The sequence below is a fragment of the Bactrocera latifrons genome, unplaced genomic scaffold (assembly GCF_001853355.1).
Source record: "Bactrocera latifrons isolate USDA-ARS-PBARC rearing strain unplaced genomic scaffold, ASM185335v1 scaffold_817, whole genome shotgun sequence".
NCBI classification, from domain to species: domain Eukaryota; kingdom Metazoa; phylum Arthropoda; class Insecta; order Diptera; family Tephritidae; genus Bactrocera; species Bactrocera latifrons.
In genome coordinates this window covers 27,777-50,057 of record NW_017537509.1, presented here as the reverse complement: position 1 = coordinate 50,057, position 22,281 = coordinate 27,777, and the positions used below count along the sequence as shown (strand labels likewise).

The 22,281-nt window shown below is 35.7% G+C and overlaps 1 long non-coding RNA gene across 1 annotated transcript in view; it reads left to right on the top strand.

The window, feature by feature from the left end:
* Window positions 1-22,281, top strand: part of LOC108976944 — a 38,250-nt gene that overhangs the window by 10,715 nt on the left and 5,254 nt on the right. The window contains exon 2 of the long non-coding RNA XR_001993992.1: window positions 12,243-12,644. This is a non-coding gene — a long non-coding RNA (uncharacterized LOC108976944). The remainder of the gene's footprint in view (window positions 1-12,242; window positions 12,645-22,281) is intronic.

The window sequence follows — 22,281 nt, the reverse complement described above, 5'->3', positions numbered from 1 at the left end:
CTGTATACATGCTTTGTTCGGTCCATTTTGGAGTATGCAGTGTTCATCTGGAGACCATATTGCATATCGTCAATTAATAGGATCGAGCGTGTCCAAAAGTTGTTCTTAAATTTGCTCTCCGCTCTCTAAGGTATGTTGACCCAATACCATCGTATACATCCCGTTTATTGCTTTCACATTTTAAACTACTGGAAAATCGTCGGTCCGTTCTCTGCCTTTCATTTGTTTTTAATGTTATTAATGGAGGTATTGACTGTCCCTATTTATTAGAGAAAATTAACTTCAATGCTCCCCAACGTTGTCTCAGATCTATTTCCCCATTTTATTATATAAAGGAAAGTACTAACTTTGCTGAATATGCTCCTCTCAAGCGTGCTATGCGAGAATTTAACTCGATTTCCGAAAAAGTTCTTCTTGATTTTTCTCACTCTAGGGTATCCTTCATTAATACCCTAAATTCTGTTTTTTAGTTTAAGTTAATGACTTATGTACTTTTAGTTGAATTATTTTAGAATTCTATTTAGCATCCTAATTTTCCATTAGTCTGTAAGAATGAATGTTCATAGACTTAACTAAATAAATAAATAAATATTGTTTATTCTTACTGCCGCTCACAATTTTAGTCTAACCGAAAATGTAACATGTTCACTTTTGTGCATTCACATTTATACGCCAGTCAGCTAACCATTTTTCGACAAAACTCAAGTGCTCCGCTAATATTTTTGATGCCATAATGTGGCATTTGTTACGGCTCACTAAAGCTGTGTCATCCACCAAGGTAGAAGTCAATAAATTAGTAGTTCGTTTAGCCGTTGGAAGATCTGCTGTATATATTATATATAGAGTTATGCCTAAACCACTGCTCTGTGGTACTCCAGCACTTATCAGTCGTTCATCAGATATGAAATCTCCCACTTTTACCATAATTTTTTTATTTTTTAAATAAGATTCCAATGTTTTATACAATTCTAAAGGTAGAAATTTTTTAATCTTATATAAAAGACTTTTGTGCCACAGCTTTTCAAATTCCTGACCTACATCGAAAAATATTCTTGAAGAGTACTCCCTGTGCTCAAATACATTCCTTAGTGATATCTATTTACTATAATTATATTTACTTGCTTTATTGTGCCATGTTTCTCACGAAATCCGAATTGATGCATTGGTATTGTATTATTTTAGTGGCGGAAAGAAGACAACTTTGATAGTAACACTTTAGAAAGACAGAGTAGAAGACTGATTAGTCTGTACGAAGACCCCTCAAGGTATGTCTTTCCTAGGTTTACCTATCAAGATAATCTGCGACTTTTTCCATGAAATTGGATAGTGTCCGAAACTAAGAATTGCATTGAAGAGCAAAGAGAGCACCTCTACAGCAATAATTGGTAACTCAGTTAGAATTTTGGGGAAATATTATCATGTCCCGGCGACTTTTTTGTATTAAGTTCTTTAATGATACCAATAATTTCAGAGGGTGAAGTCTTAAGAGACTCGAGCGACTCTTTAGCTGTGTTGGGTAAGATTGGCAGCTTAAAGTTGTTCTTTGGCAAATTTGGTTGAAATAGCTTTTCTATGTGATTTGCAAAGCAATTAGCGTTTTCCTCGCCACTTCGAGCCCAATTTCCACCCAAGTATCGTATAGGCATGTTCTAGTCAGTTGGTGGCTTTACGGATTTTTAGGCTTTCCAAAGGGAATTTTGCTTGTTTGAATTTGGACACAGCTTCCTTCTATAATTTCTGTGTTGAATTCTTCTTCACCTTTAAGAGCTTTTTTTAATTTACGTACAGCAGAATTCAATTGAAGCTGAGTGGAAGTTGAGCGATTTATCTGCTATTCACGTCTTGCACGCCTTTTTTTACTTACAAGCTTTCTTATTTCCCTATTAGATATTTTCTMGGACCAAGCGGCTTATAGGTTTTGTTTGGTGTAGCTAAGACAGCTGCTGTGGTTATATCTCTGCATGTATTTATTTTGTACTCAAAATTAATGTGGCTACTCACGTATTTTTTATATTTCAGCCAACTCGTTTTATAKGAAGTTAGATTCACTTTTGGATTAACGAATATGGGTTGTTCACATAACTTGAAGAGAGTGATTAGAAGATAGGTCAGTGCATGTATGTTATGCGCAATTTATGTATATTTTTGATTACAGTAAAATCAATTAAATCTGGTATTTTCTTACGATCACTAGGTCAATATGTCGGCTTATCAGGAATTATTATTTCAAGGTTATTGTGCCTATTTATAACAGTTGGATATAGCTGTCGACCTTTCGGACTAATTAGTCGTCAGCCCCAATATGTGTGTTTTGCATTGTAATCTCTACCTGCTAGAAATTTGCGGCCTAGTATTTCAAAAAAGTCTTTAATTGCATTGTAATCTCTACCTGCTAGAAATTTGCGGCCTAGTATTTCAAAAAAGTCTTTAATTGGATGTCTGTAATTTTAAACCGAGCTGGGCAGTGTAAGGCCGTCAGGTTTAAATCCCCGCAGCGAATTTTTATAGTTATTGTTGTAGCTTGTAACTGCGCTGTGGCATAAGATTCTAACGCGTGGAGATCTAACCGTTTTCTAACCAACACCATCTGGGTGGTTTGTAACATAGAGTCTAAATCCCGGTATAGGGGAATTATTTTTGTTCGTAAGATGAGTTTCTAACAATAGCATTACATCACTATTATTTTCATCCAGAAATCTAAAAATGGACGGCGATTTCAATTGGTTTACGACGTGCTTGAATGTCCTGTGACAACTTCGATTTCAAACCTTTATATACAGGGCAACCACTGAAGTTAGCAGTGTGATTTCCTTCAGAATTGCTGCACATTTTATGTAAATCCTCTTTTTTAAGAGTACATATTGAAGTAGGATGTAGATCACCACACACCACACAGACACTGCGTAGAGTCCAATACGTTTTCGTGGCAGTTTGTACCTTGTACTGGACCATTTCTCATATGTGGATCCTCAACGGTGATTATGCGATAAAGCAGGTAGTTTAAATTTTAAACTGAGTGTATTTAATTTTTCTTTCTGTGGTACTTTCTACCAAATATATATTTAATACCAATACCACATTCTTCCAATGCTTCTTTGATTTCACTAGAGTCTACGGCGGACTCCATACCCTTAGTTACAACAACTAGGCTCTTAGAGCTCTTCAGTTGATACGAATTCTTGTTTTTATTTGACAAAAATTTAACGATTTTCAGAAAACTTCAGTGTAGGACTGAATTTTTGTTTCATCTATATTGCCTTTTTTCAAAGGCACTATATGAAAATTATTAGTACCTACAATATCACTTAATTTCGTAACAAGAGTATTACTGCTACGGTCGCGCAAATAAATTGGAGATGCATATATTTTCACGAAATTTGGTATGAGTTATTGTTCGTAGAAATAATGTAATATCGGAAGAAATTGTTCAGATCGGCTTACTATAGCACATAACTGCCATACGAACCGAACGATGGGAATCAAGGGCTTGTATGGAAAACTTTCACATTTGACGTGGTTCTTCACGAAATTTTACATGGATTACTGCTTACGTTAACAATATAATCTCTGAAAAAACGGATTACTATAGCATACAGTTTCCGTATAAACTGAACACATAGTTACGAAAAGAAATGCACTTGTGAATGGTATATTAGCTTCGATGCAGCTGAAGTTAACGTTTTTTCTTGTTATTTACTACTGATGAGTTGCAAAGTTTTACACATACAACCCGTTTAAAATGGTTAAATATTAGAAATGTGTATAACTCACAGTGGATTGACCGATACAGATGCAACAGATTTATATAACGAAGTACAAGCTATTAGCAGAAAAATTGGCCATACAAATCTCCACTGGAGTTTTTGAATTATATTTGTTCCAACGAACGACTATACAATGTGACAAAAAGTTACCCGGAAAGTATAAATAAAACGCAAAATATTTAATTATTCATCAGTATTTATTTTCCCGCGTTTAAAGTGATCCCCAGCAGATGTAATACACTAATGTCAACAATCTTTTCTGTCCTCCAAACATTTTCATACGCAATTTTGGGATGAATTTCAGCGAATTTTGTTTTATCTCTTCAATCTACTGAAAACTGGTTCCATGGAGCGGTAATTTCAGTTTTGTGGAATAAGAGAAAATCATGCGGAGACAAATCAAATCAAATGGTCGCAATGATGGCTTAATGCGATAGTGCATAATCATCGTGTATGTAAATACTTCCACAATGCCTTCTGTTTTCGACGGATGTCGATACGACCAAATAGAACCCCTTATTAACCGCGTGTCACTCCGGAACAAATTAATGATGCACCAAACCACGAATATCGAAAAAAAAAAAAAAAATACATCACTTTGATTTTGGAGCGGTTTTGGCGTGTTTTTTGTTTTTTTGCTTTTTTTCACTCCTTTCCGATGAGTGTTGACTTGTTTGCATACCAATCTCATACACCCTTGTCTCATTGACAAAATGTGAGGCAAGTTCATTGTACGGTATTTTTATCAATTATAAAAATTGCAACGCAACTAAGTGTGCCGATTTAAGCAGCTGTTGTAAAGAAATTGGTTGACAAATATCGCTCATATTTGGCATAGAATTAGGGACAGCTATAGCAACTTTGTTTTGGAATATCATTTACCTATAGAATTTCGTTACAATTTCCTTTTACGGTTGTTGCTAACACTTCCTATGTACGTAGTTAGTGCAGAACTCAGTTCTTCTACTTAAAACTTACCAAAACATGCTTTCTTTCTAAAATGTGTAAAGAAATATTGACAGGCTTGGCAACATAATAAATTGAAAATGAAGTCCCCAAACTCTCAACATTAAATTTTTTTATAATTGTGACTCCTCTTACGGCCTTCAACCTAACTTCATTTTTGTTGAAGTTAGAAACTCGGTATTATCGATATTCACTCAACCTCTTACTGTTCTGTTCTGTTGAAGTCTTTTCAAACTTCAACTTTTTTATACTCTCGCAACAAAGTTGCTAAGTAGAGTATTATAGTTTTGTTCACATAACGGTTGTTTGTAAGTCCTAAAACTACAAGAATCATATATAGGGTTATATATAGTAAAGTGATCAGGGTGACGAGTAGAGTTGAAATCCGAAGGTCTGTCTGTCCGTCTGTCCGTGCAAGCTGTAACTTGAGTAAAAACTGATATATCATGATGAAACTTGGTGCACGGATTTCCTGGCTCTATAAAAAGGTTAAGTTCGAAGATGGGTAAAATCGGTCCACTGCCACGCCCAAAAAATGGTGAAAACCGAAAACCTATAAAGTGGCATAACTAAGCCATAAATAAAGATATTACAGTGAAATTTTTCACAAAGGATCGCATTAGGGAGGGACATATTTGGACGTAAATTTTTTGGAAAAGTGGGCGTGGCCCCGCTCCTTACTATTTTTTTTGTACATATCTCGGAAACTAGATGTTATCGACTTAATCACTTTGAACACCATAGAGAGTAGTAATCAATTAGTACCAATTTATTATAAATATATATATAAAATAACCGAATTCCAAGCATCGTCATCGGCCAGTAATACTGACGTGTGTTGTATCACCGAGTCCTGGCTACACCCAGCCATCCTGGATAGAGAAATCATTGTCTACTCAATATTCAGAAAGGATAGAAGCAACTTAACAAGCAATTACACCCGTTGTGGCGGCGTTTTCATCGCAATAAAACAACAACATACCTACGCCGAGCTTATTGTATTACCTGATAAGTATCTAGAACAAATTTATATTAAAATCAAGTGCAATAATACGGATCTAATTATCGGGTGCATATATCTGCCACCTCAATCAGCATACGAAGCTTACAAATTACACTGTCAACAGCTATCCTATAAGACAAACAAATAAAAATGCCGGAGTCATAATCGTCGGTGATTACAACTTACCCAGCAGTACTCCACGCAATGACTGTGAAAACTTACTATATACCGGATTAGCATCTGCGGGCTGCACRCAACGTAATAATGTCCTAAATGAACACCACAATCTCCTAGATCTCTGCTTCTCAAGCATAGATATTAATATCTGCACCACCGAACCCATCATAACAATGGGTAAATACCATCCATCCCTAGAAATAACAACAGAACTCTCACCTGAACTCAAACCAGCTGATTCACCCTCACTTGCATTCAAAAAAGCAGACTACGAGAATCTCAATACATTTTTCTTAAAAACCGATTGGTCGGAATAACACACCCGCGTTTCCCTAGAAGAAAAAATAAAATACTTCTACGATACATTACAAGATGGAATTTCACGCCATGTTCCTGTGCACATAAACAAGATAAATAACTTTCCAAGCTGGTTTTCAGATGAGCTAATCCACAAAATAAAACTAAAAGAAAAGGCAGCACACTCATCTTTAAACGAAAAAAAAGAAACTAGGCAGAACTACCAAAAATTCAGCGATCTCAGACGAATATGCAAAAACCTCAGTACGTCGTGTTACAAAAACTATGTAAAGAAAGTTGAGCAACTGGTCCTCTCTGATTCAAAAGAATTTTGGAAATTTGTTAGGAACAAGAAAAGAAGCAACAACAGTGATATTCCTTCTAACCTAGTATGCAATAATCGATCAGCCAACTCTGGAGTTGAAGCCAGTAATCTATTCGCAGCTTTCTTTGAGAGTGTATATTCTACAGTGACTCAACCCCCGATGCCTTTCTATACAACAAGTCAGCGCACACAAGAAAACCAGCGCACATTAAATGACATAGAAGTCACAGTGGATGGTGTCAACAAGACACTGCTATCACTCAACACCMAGAAGGGTGCTGGACCAGACGGAATTCCTAATATATTTCTTAAAAAGTGAACCACTAACACATATCTACAACGCATCATTGCAACAGGGTATTTTTCCCACAGAATGGAAGCTGTCTTTCATCACTCCCATTCACAATGATGGTCTTAGATCAGAAGTCTCTAACTATAGACCCATATGTATCCAGTCAGCACTCGCGAAGATCTTTGAAAAAATAATTCTACCACTATTGACTTAATTCTTTTCTAAAATTATAACACCTAAACAACATGGTTTTTTTTTGTGGAAGATCTACCACTTCTAACCTGTTCACCTACGTCAAATATGGATGTAAGGTACATGCTGTCTACACTGACTTTAGCAAGGCCTTCGACAGAGTCAACCATGAAATCCTATTGCAAAAGCTTAATGGAATTGGTGTGCGAGGTAACGTACTAAAATTGACCAATTCTTATCTGGTTGGTAGAAAACTTCAAGTCAGAGTCGATGGCCATCTTATATCTAACTATGACGTGAAAACAGGGGTTCTGTTTAATATATTCATCAACGACATTGGTGTTAATTTCAGCTCGGAATACCTCCTTTATGCTGACGACGTTAAGCTTTACAGAAGAACCACAAACAGCTCAGACACCAAAGCCCTCCAACAAGATCTGGATCATCTCTCTACGTGGTGTATGAACAATAAGTTGGATCTAAATATAAAAAAGTGCGCTGTCATATCCTTCTCACGCTCACATACCAATACTCAGACAAATTATGAGCTAGCTGGAAATAAAGTCACCGAAGTTGAAAACATCAAAGATCTGGGAATTATTATGGATCAGCGTTGTTTTCTGTCCCTAGTTTATATATCCCTCGGAAACGATATGTAACGCTAGGTTGACTTAAGTATGGTTTCTAGTGGCTTATTAGATCAAAGTGTAGTCCTGCCAAATAGTAATAAAATTTTTCCACAGCCCACACCAAGGCCAAACTTTTTTTTCGGTTTGTGAATATCTCTTTTCCACCGGTGAGAGACTCTTATTGGCAATTGAAATGATCCGTGAAATATTTGCCTTATCAAATTGCACTAATACGGCAGACAGGGGCACCGGACTAGAATTTGCAATTAAGCACGCTTTGTGGGTTAAAGTATGAAAGTTTCGATACCGTGGCAACTTTCACCTTTATTCCTTGAAATGCCTCGTCCTTCTCTTTGCCCCAAAACATTTTTTCCTTGCTCCTCATTAGTTTCCTTAGAGGCTCGGTGCTGTCTGCCAAGTCAATTACAAACTTACCCACATATGCAGCTAAACCAACCAACTATGTACTTCTTCTTTATTTTTCGGCACTGTGAATGCTGTGATCACTTTAACTTTTTCGGGATCAACTTCAATCCCGTAATCCGACAGGATGTGTACCTTTTCAACCTTTGAGTTCTTATTATGCATATATTTTCATTCAGCAAGACATTATTTGTTTTAAAAATTATCTTGACCATTTCCAGTGCATTATCATCTTCTTCAAGGTTGCTTCCAAAAATGATTACGTCATCAATATAATTCAATGCATTTTGACAAGGAGATATTAATTCCTCCATTCTTCTTCTTGATTGGCTTAGTCACCGCTTACGCGATTATAGCCGAGTTAACAACCGCGCGCCAGTCGTTTCTTCTTTTCGCTACGTGGCTACGTGATATTCTAAGTGAAGACGGGTACTTCTCCACTTTGTCCTTCCAACGGAGTGGAGGTCTTCCTCTGCTTCCCCCGGCGGGTACTGCGTCGAATACTTTCAGAGCTGGTGTGTTTTCGTCCATCCGGACAACATGTCCTAGCTAGCGTAGCCGCTGTATTTTAATTCGCTGAACTATGTAAACGTCGTCGTATATCTCGTTCAGCTCATCGTTCCATCGGATGCGATATTCGCCGTGGCCTTCGCGCAAAGGACCATAAATCTTTCGCAGAACTTGTTGACATCGTCCAAGCCTCTGCACCATACAGCAGGACGGGAATTATGAGTGACTTATAGAGTTTGGTTTTTGTTTTTCGAGAGAGGACTTTGTTTCGCAATTGCTCCGAAGTAGCACCTGTTGGCAAGAGTTATCCTACGGTGGATTTCTAGGTTGACATTGTTGGTGGTGTTGGTGGTTCCAAGATAGACGAAATTATCTACAACTTCAAAGCTATGACTGTCAACAGTGACGTGAGTGCCTGAGATATTTCGGCTTGCCCTCGTTCACTGCCAGACCCATTTGGGTTGTTGAGGCCGATGATATCAATATCCTCCATTAGCCTCTGAAATATCTCTGGAGCTCCAAACATTAAGCGTTTATAACGAAACAAACCCCGATGCGTAATAAATGTAGTAATTTCTCTGCTGGACTCAGCCAACTCCAACTGATAGTAGGCATTTTTTAAATGAAGTCGATAGAAATATTGGCTTCCATTACTTGCTTTATTTGCCCCGTGCATATCTATACGTACCCGAATATCGCCATCATCTTGAAAGGCAATCACCACCGGCGATATCCAGGCACTTGGGCCAGTTACTTTTTCGATAATGCTCAACTTTAAGGCCTCTTCCAGTTTCTCAGTTATTTTGCCCTCCAACGCCGTCGGTAATAGACAGCTTGACAGAAACATCCCGCCATTTGGCAATGGTTCCGCTTCCTCAACTCTACGCACGTCCAAACCTACTCTTAAAACGTTGAGTTCGATAGCTGTATCCCGTCCTAACAGAGATTGTTTACCATTTTCGATTACGTAAAATGTAGTTTCGGATCATTTTGTACCGAAATTGGAGCCTCTAAAACTTTTAATACCTTGCGTAAACGATCTGAAGCATATGCCCGAAAATGATTCGCTGATTCAGGACGTGAGTTAAACATAGCAGTCTTTTCCTCGCATAATCGTTGCCCATCTTAATGACTGATCAGGTACAATTTAGAGCCCGAATCGATGATCATAGTAATTATGTAAATTCCTAATTTAACACGGGATCTCCCCCTCTTGTGACGACTCATTTTCCTCTCTGAATAACCCAGTTCCCTTCGAACCGTCGAGTACATTTCCAATTTCGCTACTTATGGACTGGGCCGCCGTATCTCTTCGAAGTTGATCTTCCGTAACCTTGGGCGGCATTTTCAATCAAAATGTCCAATTCTATCGCATTTCATATTTCTGGCAGGAAACTCAATACTTTTTGCGCGATGTCCACTTTTACCATATCTTCCACACTCGCTTTCTATACTTTCCAGTACAATTTGGTTGATGCCGCTTGGATTACCTTGTACTGTGTTTGTTTGTTGACTTGTTCATCTTTTGTTTATACTGCTTGTTTTGATTACCTCATCCAAAGTTAGTTCGTTTCCAAGTAACCTTTTTTTTTAAACCTAACGGTGCCCAGACATCGATGATTTTATCTTTTAAACTTATTTCTTCAATTTGTTCTTTGGATATAGGTTATCTCGTCTGCGTCAATATATAATATATATAAAACGAATGCAACCACGCTTCCCACTCCCTACGTCATAACGCCTTGTCTATTCCCTGATATAGAAATGGTTTCAGTTTCATCATGATTATTTCTCGCTGAAACGATTATCATAAAACAACATTTTATTTTATAAAAAAAGGCATATAAATTAATTTCGATCACATTTTTAAAACTGTGGAACTTCAACCAAAATACCTGCGTGTGCGCTTAGCGTCGCTATTCCAGTTTAAATTCAAAATCCTATACGACCTTTCTCATTTAAATACTTCCCAATTATCCTCGTCGCCAATGTAATATTTTGCGATATCACGATTTATTATAATTCATATATATAACTAACAATTATAATATTATATTAATAACTCGGACTTTCCGTCCAGCACAGTCGGTGTCAAATATAAATCGCATGTCAAATGTCATATTTACAAACACGTTACACAAAATCCTTCCTTGTTGCTAAATTATGAAAACATATTGTTACTCTCTTTAAGAGGTACGGATCTCCACTCTTACCATTGTTTGACAATTTAATTCAAATAAAGCTTGTAAACGATGTGAACACCGACGACTCGCTAAAAAACGTCCGAGATGAAATGACGGTATAAATGACATAAAAACATAACAATATGACAGCACAATGCTTATCTTAAATAATTTTAATTTAACACAAAACTCCCCATTAACATTTATTGAATTCATGTGTTACAAAAAATTTGATAAAAAAAAGAACCGCTCTACCGAATTTGTGTAAACTCATAAACCATCTACTAAATAGTCCGGACATTGGCTTAAGATTCGGTTTAAATAGATAGAGCCCGTACTGAAGTTATAAAATCACAACGAAAAGTGGCATTACTTTTTATATGTATAGATTAAACAAGTAACTGGCATACATAAATAAATACGTTGAGCACAGCATTATCTTATCCCTAAAGGTGCAACTTTACGTCAAATTCTATTTGAGTCCTAAAATTAGTACGAAACAAAAAGAAATGCAAGACAAATTACATTTGGCAATATTTATTTTAAACAGGAAATGTTTCATCTCTCACGAGGACCGAAGCCAATAATTCCACAGCCATTATTTGAAAAAAAGGAATAAATTTAAGGCACCAGATACTAAATATATTATGTAGACCCCGGTGTTTATTGACGACCTTTTGCAGGATATATAGTTTTGAAATTCAGGGAGAAATATGTACCTTATTCCTGGTAAAGAAATGTTATAGTACCAAAACTGGATAGAATCGAGTTAATATATATTCTAGAGCACTTATACTTGTAAGAAGTGTGTGAATTATTTATAAAATTGCTTGAAAATATGATCTCATTTATACCTGACCAATGTTCATAGAGAATACAACCATCCAAGACCTTTAACTGCCCCTATATACTCTTCATAGTGATTCCCGAATTTCTAGCTGACGTTGGACCTACCTAAAGAAAAAAGTGGCAAAAAGGAGTCAAAAACTTCAACAGCATTGAAATCTGTCATACTAAAAGAGTGATACAAGATCCCATTTAAATGTGACCTACACAAGTTGACGCTTTCCATTAAAAACCGCCTACAATTGTAAGGGGGGTCACAGCTAATATAAAAATGAGCTTTAGGCTGATATAATAAGTCATCCATTTAGAATAAGTTTGGTATTATGTGTAAAGAACTTCTTGACAGTGTCGAAAGCGTGTAAATATTTGCTTATTAACAGATTTTTTTTCACATTTCTTGATGGTATTATCTAAAAACATATTTTGAATTGTTTTCCATTAAAAATGTTCTTTAAATTAAACTTACTTTATAGACTTGCTCATTAAAAGTCAAAATTTAACATATTGTTTCCGAGTGTAAAGTTTTTCTGGACAAATTGTAGGTGTGAGACATGGCATTAACAATAAACATATAGATAATAGTATGTTATCTATAGTAAACTGCATGACCTTTATTTATGTTTTTTTTTTTGTAGAATTCAACCAGGACATCACCAAATTGCACTTATTTAAAAAGGAATTTATAAATTTAATTAAAGGAATATGTCCTCAATATCGCAAAACTTAATACCTGTGGAAAAAAAGGAGCAGATTTCTTTATCCCAAAAGTTAACAATTCATGAACAGCAGCATCAACTGTATGCTTTGAAATGGAGTGAATTCCAATCATCTATAGTTAACTGTTTTCAACGGCTGCGAGATGAAGAAGACTTTGTGGATGTAACTATATCTTGTGACCAGCGATCATTTGCTGCTCATAGAGTTGTGCTCAGTGCCTGCAGTCCTTACTTTCGTAAATTGTTGAAATCAAATCCCTGCAAACACCCCATAATAATTTTACGAGATGTGTACTCAGAACACATGGAATGTCTTCTAAGGTATTTAAATTTAAATCAATCAATAACTATTAATTACAGAGAATCATTTCTAATAATTAATGCCAAAACGAAACACAACATAGGTTTTTTTATTTGTATGAAATTCTTATATCAATTATTATATAAATTTATTCTCCAAAAGAAATAAAATATAAATAAATTCATTCTTTCAAAAGTTAGCACTAAAAAAAATCAATAATAATAAAACATTAAATAGAAATAGATTTGTATAATTATTATACTTATAAACAGATTCACTAACACTAATCATAAGAGTACAGATCCAAAATCTCAATAAAACAACACCATAATAAATTACATCAAACCCTAAAAGTCAAGAAATATTTCGGYTATAACCCTGTACGTTTCCATGCCAGTAAAGAAGAAGAAAAATATCAATACAAACATAATTTAAAATTTATAGAAGTACTAGCTGACCCCGCAGGCGTTTTCTTGCGAGAAATTATGTGTTTTGATATGAAAAAAAAAGTAGAATGTACTATATTTTGTATTTAAATCATTTGTTTGCGATTTTTCAAAATTTTTTTCGATGTGCAGCTTGGTTAACAACATTTTATGTTTTCTGTTCCGCTTCGTAAATGTCTAGAAAAGATGGGTTTCGGATTTATGAACACGCCACGTATAGCGGCTCTGTGAAAAACATGACTTTTCCAGATTTTTGCCACACACTTCTATCGACCATCTTTGTATCCTGTTGATTGTCATCTCAAATGCAATTTGCACTGAAAAMGGAATACGTTTAAACTGAAATAGCGAATCTTTGGAACTAAAAAGAATTCGTAGCACCAAGCATTCGGCGCCCTTGTATTCGATAGCTGCATCACAGTCAGTCTGGTTCTATTACATAGTTTCGGCGCATGAAGATTGCGGAACATAATAATGACTGATCCAACTTTGAGAAGCAAAAGATGCGGCGGCATACCAAGCTTCTCCAAAGAAATTAGAAATTTTACTGGATAATTCACGGCTTCGTCTTCAATGTCAAGATGATCAGAATTTGCCCATTTACAGTTCTTAGCGAATACAATGTAAAATGTCTTCGGCAATAATAATTCGGTGTTTCCGTTGGCTGTACGGAATTCTCTGGGTTGAAATACACACTTTGGCCTTCTCCAAATGATCTGCGAGATGCACAACAGTCGGAAAAGGTTCATTAATTGCAAAAGTAAACATCTAGAGCGCTTCATTGCAGTTCATTTATCGACCCATTGGATGGCCAATAAACGCCATGTTGCTTTCTTTGGTAACGTATTTGCAAACGTATTTGATCGATTTCACCAAACAGTAATACTCAATATTGATTGATATGTAGTGGGATTGTGGTGACCGCTAGGTCAATGAACCATATTGGTTTTCTTCACTTCGTATAACACTAGGTCTTTCTCTACATCTGAAATTTCCGCAACCACCATCCAAAAAAGAATGTGTGCATGTGGCAAACATCTCTTTTGCCACTCAACAGAGTACATTTAGCATCTAACAGCACCACATATACGTTGTTTCAAGATAAAGTCCATCAAACATCGTAGTTGTTGTTTGAAAAGTCGTGCTGCAACATCGTGATAATCGCTTGCTGATTGACAGCRATCAATAATTCCACACTTATGTCATCGCATCCTGGGACTACTCGACCGATATTAGCGCGGTCACTTCGTGACTTCATTGCAAATTAATTAATCATTTTGTGTGAAACGCAAATAAAGTTTTCACTGAATAATTTTCAATAATTTACCTTATGAATAGCCGGAATAGAAAAGCAACCGACCAACATTGAACGATTCGAATAATTTACACATTAAAAATATTAAAAAACAAAGTAAACAAATAAACAAAAAATGGAAAAAAACATAACAAACGGCAATTGCTGTTCTCAAAAAATATTTAAAAATAACGAACACTAAAGGTTTATGGTTTATTATTATAAACAGAGATTAATCTCTCATTGCACATACATACTTAAAGTTGTTCGTAGGAAAGATTGATGTACCCAAATCTAAGCCACAAACAAACAATGTTTGGCCTTATGAGTTATTCGTCTCCATTGCGAATGTCAATTTAATTGGAAATTGAGTGCGTTTAAATGCAATTGGCGCATCTGTAAAAATCATGGCGACAAAACATTTTCGCCTTAGAGCTTGCCATTCAATAGTGACTACGTTAATGTTTTGCTTTATTTTTGTAGGACTAATCTAGTAACGAAGGGCATAATGCAGTTCTTAGAATGTACATAACGCTTTTTTGTTGAAATTAGTTAAATTGAATTGTTACTGTAGCCAAACTTCATTGAATCACTGTATTTGGCATTGGTAGGTTAGGATACGCTTACTTCCCTCATATCACAGTATATTAAAGAAGCATCGGAATAAAATTTTGTATGTGTTTCGAGATCGGCATATTACGTTTTAAAATTGTCGAAATTTTACTAGAAGTTCGACTCCCTATATGTTAACCTCTGTGCCTATGTCAGATATAATACTTAAACTTTAGGTGAATTCCGGAATATATAGTTGAAATTCATGGAAATACTTTTCCTGAAAATAGTTAAACCTTTTTGTCAAAAATTCATTTATTATTAAATACTTTAAAAGATAACAAAGTGGAATTAAAAAYAGTACTTGATTGTAACGCGAAAAAAGCATGCGAAAAGTTAGGGATATTGTAAAAAAGGCAAACTGTGTGTTGTTTATTTTCTGCAATCTAAAAATATTACAATTTGTTTTTGCTAATATATTTGTACATAATTTAATTAGCAGTATAAAAACTGCTGATGCTGTAAACACAAAAGAGGCGACAGACTTCAAGCGACATCTGTCAAACAATAGCAAAAATCAGCCATTTTTTGGCAGTGTTGCCTTCCCAAATTTAGTAAATTGAGCTAAATGCACGAAATGCGATTAAACTTAATTTCCGTCATTGCGTACTGTGAATGGTACGGTGTGTGCAACTTTTTGATAAGCAAGCCAGTAATTACAATTGCTGTAACATGATAATCACTGGAATCAACAGATGGATGATGCGATAGTTACTTCGAATGCCCCTGAAGTTCGCACACTTTTCGCGATGATCATTTCGACATGTCAGCCTTCAATTACAATTGCTGTAACATGATAATCACTGGAATCAACAGATGGATGATGCGATAGTTACTTCGAATGCCACTGAAGTTCGCACACTTTTCGCGATGATCATTTCGACATGTCAGCCTTCAAATCCGATTCAATTATGGGATACGAACAAAAATGACATTGCCGAAGACATTTTACATCGTGTTCGATAAGAATTTGAAGTGGGTTAATTCCGGTTTATACTTCCGATGGTTTGATATCAACTCCATCTGCCATTTATCAATTCACTTCAAAGGAAGATGAACTCACCACGAATGTTCGGACATTGGCCAAATTACCGTAACTATGATTAGTTAAGTGCACGTGCAATATAAGCTGCCAAAAACACCGATGTTGTTGACTAAACTGGAAGATTCAAAGTCAAATTCCGGGAGACTTGCGCTCATACAAATCGATCGATAGTCTTGACACTGAAGACGAAGCCGTGAATTATCCCGTGGAATTTCTAAGCAGGCTTTGGAGAGGCTTGGTATGTCACCGCATTATTTGCGTCTAAAAGTTGGATCTGTCGTTATTATTTTTCGCAATCTTCATGCGCCGAAACTATGTAATGGAACCCGACTGATTGTGCGATAGCTATCGAATAAAAGGGGGTAGAATGCTTGATTATACAAATTCCGTTGTGTTCTAACGATTGCTATTTCAGTTCAAACGTATTCCGTTTTCAGTGAAAATTGCATTTGAGATGACAATCAACGSGACACAAGGTTAGTCGCATTGTGTGTGGCATAAATTTCGAAATGCTATGTTTTTCACACGGCCAGAATTGGAAAACCATCTTTTCTGTACACCGGAATAGAAACCAAAACATGTTGTTWTTCGCGCTGCGTTACATTGAAAAAAAAAAACAAAACAAATAAAATAAGTAAAATGATAAATTCAACTTTCTTTCATTTCAAAACACATAATTTCACACAGGACAACCGCTGCAGGGCCATCTAGTTATTAATAGAAATTTTGGTATTTTTGAAAACCAAAATAAATTAAAAAAAAAAAATGCGTTTATTAAATGTATAGCAAATTGTGCGATGTTTATTTTCTGCCATCTAAAAATATTAAAATTTGTTTTTGTTAATGCAAAATTATTGAGTTAGCAATATAAAAAGTGTTTAGAACTGACGCTGTAAACTCAAAAAGGGTCGAGGATAAATTAAGGTAAATGCACGAAAGTTTTGTGCATTACTAACTTGCATTAACATGGGTCAAATGCGCAAGTTAATTTAAATTAAGCCCGCTAATGCAACTTAACACTATCGTCTGTCGGGGCTATTAAAGCAAACTAAGCCTGTTAAGTAACAATTGTTTAAGTTCACGTATAAAATAGTACTCAGCTCTGATTGCCCAGAGCTCTTTTATATATAGATTCTCGTCGTACTAGCTGTTCTTCTGCATTTTCCGAAAACCAATGGTTTCGGTTGCAGCTGTATGTAAGGAGCTTGAAATGCTGTCCAAAAGTTCTCTTATACTGCGTTGTTGATGAGTACTCTCAGAGAGCAGGAGAGCAAGGCGAGAAATCGTTCAATTGTCAGTTATGATTGCAGCTTCTCGACGTCGAGCCATCCTTGCGTTTGTTGGTGTGCGTTTTTTGCTGCACAGATGCGGGTGGGAATCTTGGCTACAACAAGATAAAGATCCACGTCGATCTTTGTTCCTCGAAGCTTACGCACGTTTAGAACACTGGAGACGTGTCTTCCGTCTATCACAACATGATCGATCTGTTTTCTTATGTTGGAATCTAGTACTACAGATAACCATATTTCGGGCCCGACGAAGTCGATCAGCCACGATCCGCTTAGGGATGTTTCATCGTGGAGGTTGAATTTACCGACCGTAGTGACAAAGATAAAGTAAAGTTTTTTTTTTTAAACGGAGTTTATGCGTTAAAGTCGCCAAGAGCGATTTTCACATCGTGGCGGGGGCAGATCTGATAGGTGCGCTCCAAGCGCACATAGAAGGCATGCGGCCGGCGGTGATGTCAGCTTTCACTCTACCGAGGACATCAACCAGCTGGGCAGCGGCGCCTTTCCAATTAAGGGATCGGACATTCCAGGTGCATGCATGTAGTCGTCAATTCGTTTGCCATGGTTGTCAATAATAGTGGGGTCAATGCTTGTTTTTCTTTTTCATTGGTTGCGTTTTTTTACGTGCCGGATCCCAAATCCAGCGCACAACCATGTGAAGAGAATGTTTCGCCTTCTCATTTTAGCTCGCCTTCAAACGGATGTTCTTATTATGCTAAAATAATCGTTTCAAAGAACTTTCCTCACGTGCGAGAACTTCTACAAGTGACTCCATCCTCCACAATGTGGGTACGGTTTCATCAAATGTTCATCGAATTTGAACGCAGAGTCGCCCAACAAAACGACTGGAACATTTACTGACGATATTTGTCTACTCACCACTTTAAATAAACTAGATTGTGCCAACTGGCATTTTAAGGGTGAACTCTCAAATATTGAGGAGTCCTTACTACAGCCTGGACTACAAACGTTAATGTATGTACATAAAGCGACATCTATAACATTAAAGAAATACATTAGATGTTTAAACGAGCTTCATGAAAGTACTAACTTTGCATCTACTAAAGCTAAAAGAACTGTGGAATACCAGCCTTTGTAATTGTAGTAGTCAACAGCATCTGCTGCGAACTTGTATATGACAACCATGTAAAACTCAAAAATATAAAAAACTCCGTTTAAAAAAAAACTTTACTTAACTTATTACCTATAGCTCCTATCACTTAAGGGAAACCCAATTACTCAACACCATTTAAATAATCCCTAAATTGAATTTCGTTCATTGGCAATTTCTTCAAATACATAGGCCACAAACATCGCCAGGCTTCATAGCAGAAATCAATTAGAATGGAGCAGACAATGCTTTTACCAATTCCGAACATATTTCCAACTGTTCGGTATTCTGCAGAAGAGCCAAGAGCATATAAAGCAAAAGCAATGCGTTTTTCTAATTGAATTGCTTATTGCTCCATTTAGACTACGCATTTTAATTATTATGTGTGCATGCAGCAAACATTTCATTACTAGGCGGTTCAAATTAAACAATTCCCAGATTATTTCTATTCAGTGGAGAATATTAAAAAAAATAAAAAATTATAAAAAAGTACGACAATACAATAATAAATACATATTTTGGTGTTTATATCTGAATGTCAAAAACATCTGATTTATACATCTCCATCGGCAGTGAGAACAGGGTTTTTTATGTAATATAATCACTTCAAATTAATTTATAAATGAGCTATAATCAAAACTCATCAATCGGCCCATCGTCAAGTGAAATCACATTTCTCGGGACCTGATAAGTAAATTTAAATTTAATTTGACACATAACATTATCATGGTATTCTTATGTCACAGTGCAAATCAGGGCGCAATCTATCAAAATCACGCCTACTTCATATACAATACTTTAAATTCCAACTAATTCTTTTACTTTCCAGTACATAATATAAATAAACCATAATGATATATAATAAAATATAGGGATAAGACTTAGAACAAATAGTGCTCTTAAGACAATACTTTCCTGTAAGGCTATTTTATTTTTGTTTGGCAAAAATGGGTTTAATTCGGTCAATACTTCCCTTACATCTAATCTAAAGATTCCTGTTGATTTTATTCCGTTTTTATCAGACAATTTGTGAGTTATCTTAATAGAACTGAGTGAGCGTGTTTTTCTAACAAGAATTAAAAGTGACATGAAATTGTTCATGCACTTCTTTTATTAATATATGGTAATGAAAAAAATAGAAAAAATCGGATAATACTATATGTCCCATAATACAAGATTTTAAGAACTTTTTTAGAAGCCGCGATCATAACAGACCTATTGGTTTTCGGGAAAAAATAGCTGGTACGATAAGGAGTGCCGTATCGCAGTGGAGGAATGGGATAGATATCGAGAGTTGAAGAGGGAAGCGAGACGCATCTGCAGTCAAAAAAAAAAAAAATAGAGGCCGAAATATGTAAAAACGAAGAGATTTACAAGCTGGACTCCCCGCGGGTACTGAGTTGTTGTTTTTGTTGTATCAGCAGAATTATGCCGAGTTGACAGTTCTTGGCCTGACAAAAATCCGGGTCCGTTCCGATTACGTAGACCCGACTTTTGTGGGAGCGGGTACTGAGTCGAATACAGTGGTTTTATCGATACCTATATCCATAGCCAATGTCGTTTTATAACTCGTGCAACTCATCGTTACAACGTAGCGATATTCGTTTGTGCTAATGCGCAAGGGTCCATAAATCTTCCTTTCTGTCGAAAAGTTGAAATATCGTCTCAATAGATGTTGTCATTGTCTATGTCTCTACACCATATAGCAGGATGGGAATAACGAGTGACTTATAGAGTTTGGTTTTTATTCGCAAAGAGAGGACTTTACTTCTCAATTTCCGACTCAGTCCGAAGTAGCACCTGTTGGCAAGAGTTATTCTGCATTGGACTCGATGCTGATATTGTTGTTGGTTGATACTGGTTTCAAGATTGTCGAAATTACCTTATATAAATGATCAGAATGGCGAGGCGAATTGAAATCCGGTTGAGTGCCTGTCCTTCTATCTGTACAAGCTCCAACTTGATTAAAAATTGAGATATCGAAATGAAGAATGACGTTTTCTTTGCCAAATATATAAGGATAAGAGTTCTTTGTCTCCCTAAAGCCATGACCTTCTGAAATAATCACTCTCTCTAAACTTATGCTATTCTCTGGCTTCACCCGAAATCTTTGGTAATTCTTGTGTATATCCGTATTTTTTAATTTTTTTTTTTTTTGCTTTCTTATCGTTATAATATTGTAATTAAGATTACATAAATATTTTCACTAACACTTAATCTAATATGGTATTTTGCTCCACACAGTCTAAAAGATCTGCCTTGGCACCAACACACATATTCATTTTGGAACAAAAACGTGGGATGAAATTCGATTTCATTTCTGAAGTATTCGAAAGTAATTTTCAATATTTTGGAGATGGAATCCACTTTTTAAATCCAATGAGTAAAAGCATTTTAATTCCTCAATTGGGAAAAGCTTTTATATATGTTGGGTATGGGGTATATGTCGGTAACGGTGACGTTATTTAATTTCTTGTAATCTATTACTAATAAATATTTGTTTTTGCCGGAGACGTCTAATTTTTTAGGGACAACCCACACAGGTGAGTTATGTAAGGTTTGGATTTAACGACAACTATAGTTAGGATAGGAATAATATATTTTGTAAACGCCAAAAGATTTCAGTCCAGGTATGATGTTATATATAAATGATCAGCATGTCCGTTCATAGATATAAATTATTGCCGGTTAAATTAAAACGGCTAAAAAGATTTATATTTTTGGTCAAAATACACTTTACTTACAATTTTTATTATCATTTATTTATAACTTAAAAATTACTAATGCTAGCACTATTGATGTGCCTCGTTATTCCGCATGTCCGGATGTTGATTGGTTAATTGCTTATCCAGCATTATTCTGCTTATCGCAGTTAACTTTAATGTTGCTAACTGATATACGCGAACTGAAAACTGAACAATAGGAAAAGGTGTATGAAAACATTTCAATTTAACGAGATATATTCTCGAAAAGTGTTTGTATTTGTGAAGGGTATTAAGCCTGCGTTCAACCGACGTTAACTTTAGTTTTCTTTGTTTTTAGTTGATTAATCTTTCGTTCATAGTTCTGAATTCTATTAGTATAGGAAGAAAGAAACAAAGAGATGAAACGTTAATATCTGTTTAGTCGAGTTGGTTATATTCCGATTGTTTTTCGAGTAAAATTTCCTTAGACATTTTTACATTTAAGCACGCTATAAAAATTTGTCACAAATAATCTTCCTGGGAATAATATCATTGAATGTTCGAACGTGTTCGCACAAACACAGTCAAAATACATAGAAATGTTTCCATCTTTCGCGAACAAAAGGTCGAACAAGAAATTTGGGAACGAAAACTCCAATTCGCTCAAAACGAGCACAATCCTCGAACAAATTTGCATATTTATTCAAATTATAATTATGTTAACTAAAGATTTGAGGACAATTAAAACAAGATTTTGAAGTAGATGAAGCTATAAGCTTCAATTAGAAGTACATACTTATATTTCGCTGAATCTGTTGAGCCAGGAACCAACCGCTACTTTTGTAAAAGTTCATGTATGAACATTAATTTTTAAATATTATCTTTTAGCTCAGTCGTCACTTGTCTGTGAGCTTTGCAGTCAGAAAAACTTATTTCAAGTAAATTTTGTATTTTCAAGTGACTGTTGTGAAAGTAATGATAATTAATTACTGCTGAAAATTTGGAATCTCCATCATTATACAATTTAATTTGATGTAAGTGTTGATAAAATGTTTCTTCTTCTTCTTGATTGGCGTAGACACCGCTTACGCGATTATAGCCGAGTTAACAACAGCGCGTCAGTCGTTTCTTCTTTTCGCTACGTGGCGCCAATTAGATATTCCAAGTGAAGCCAGG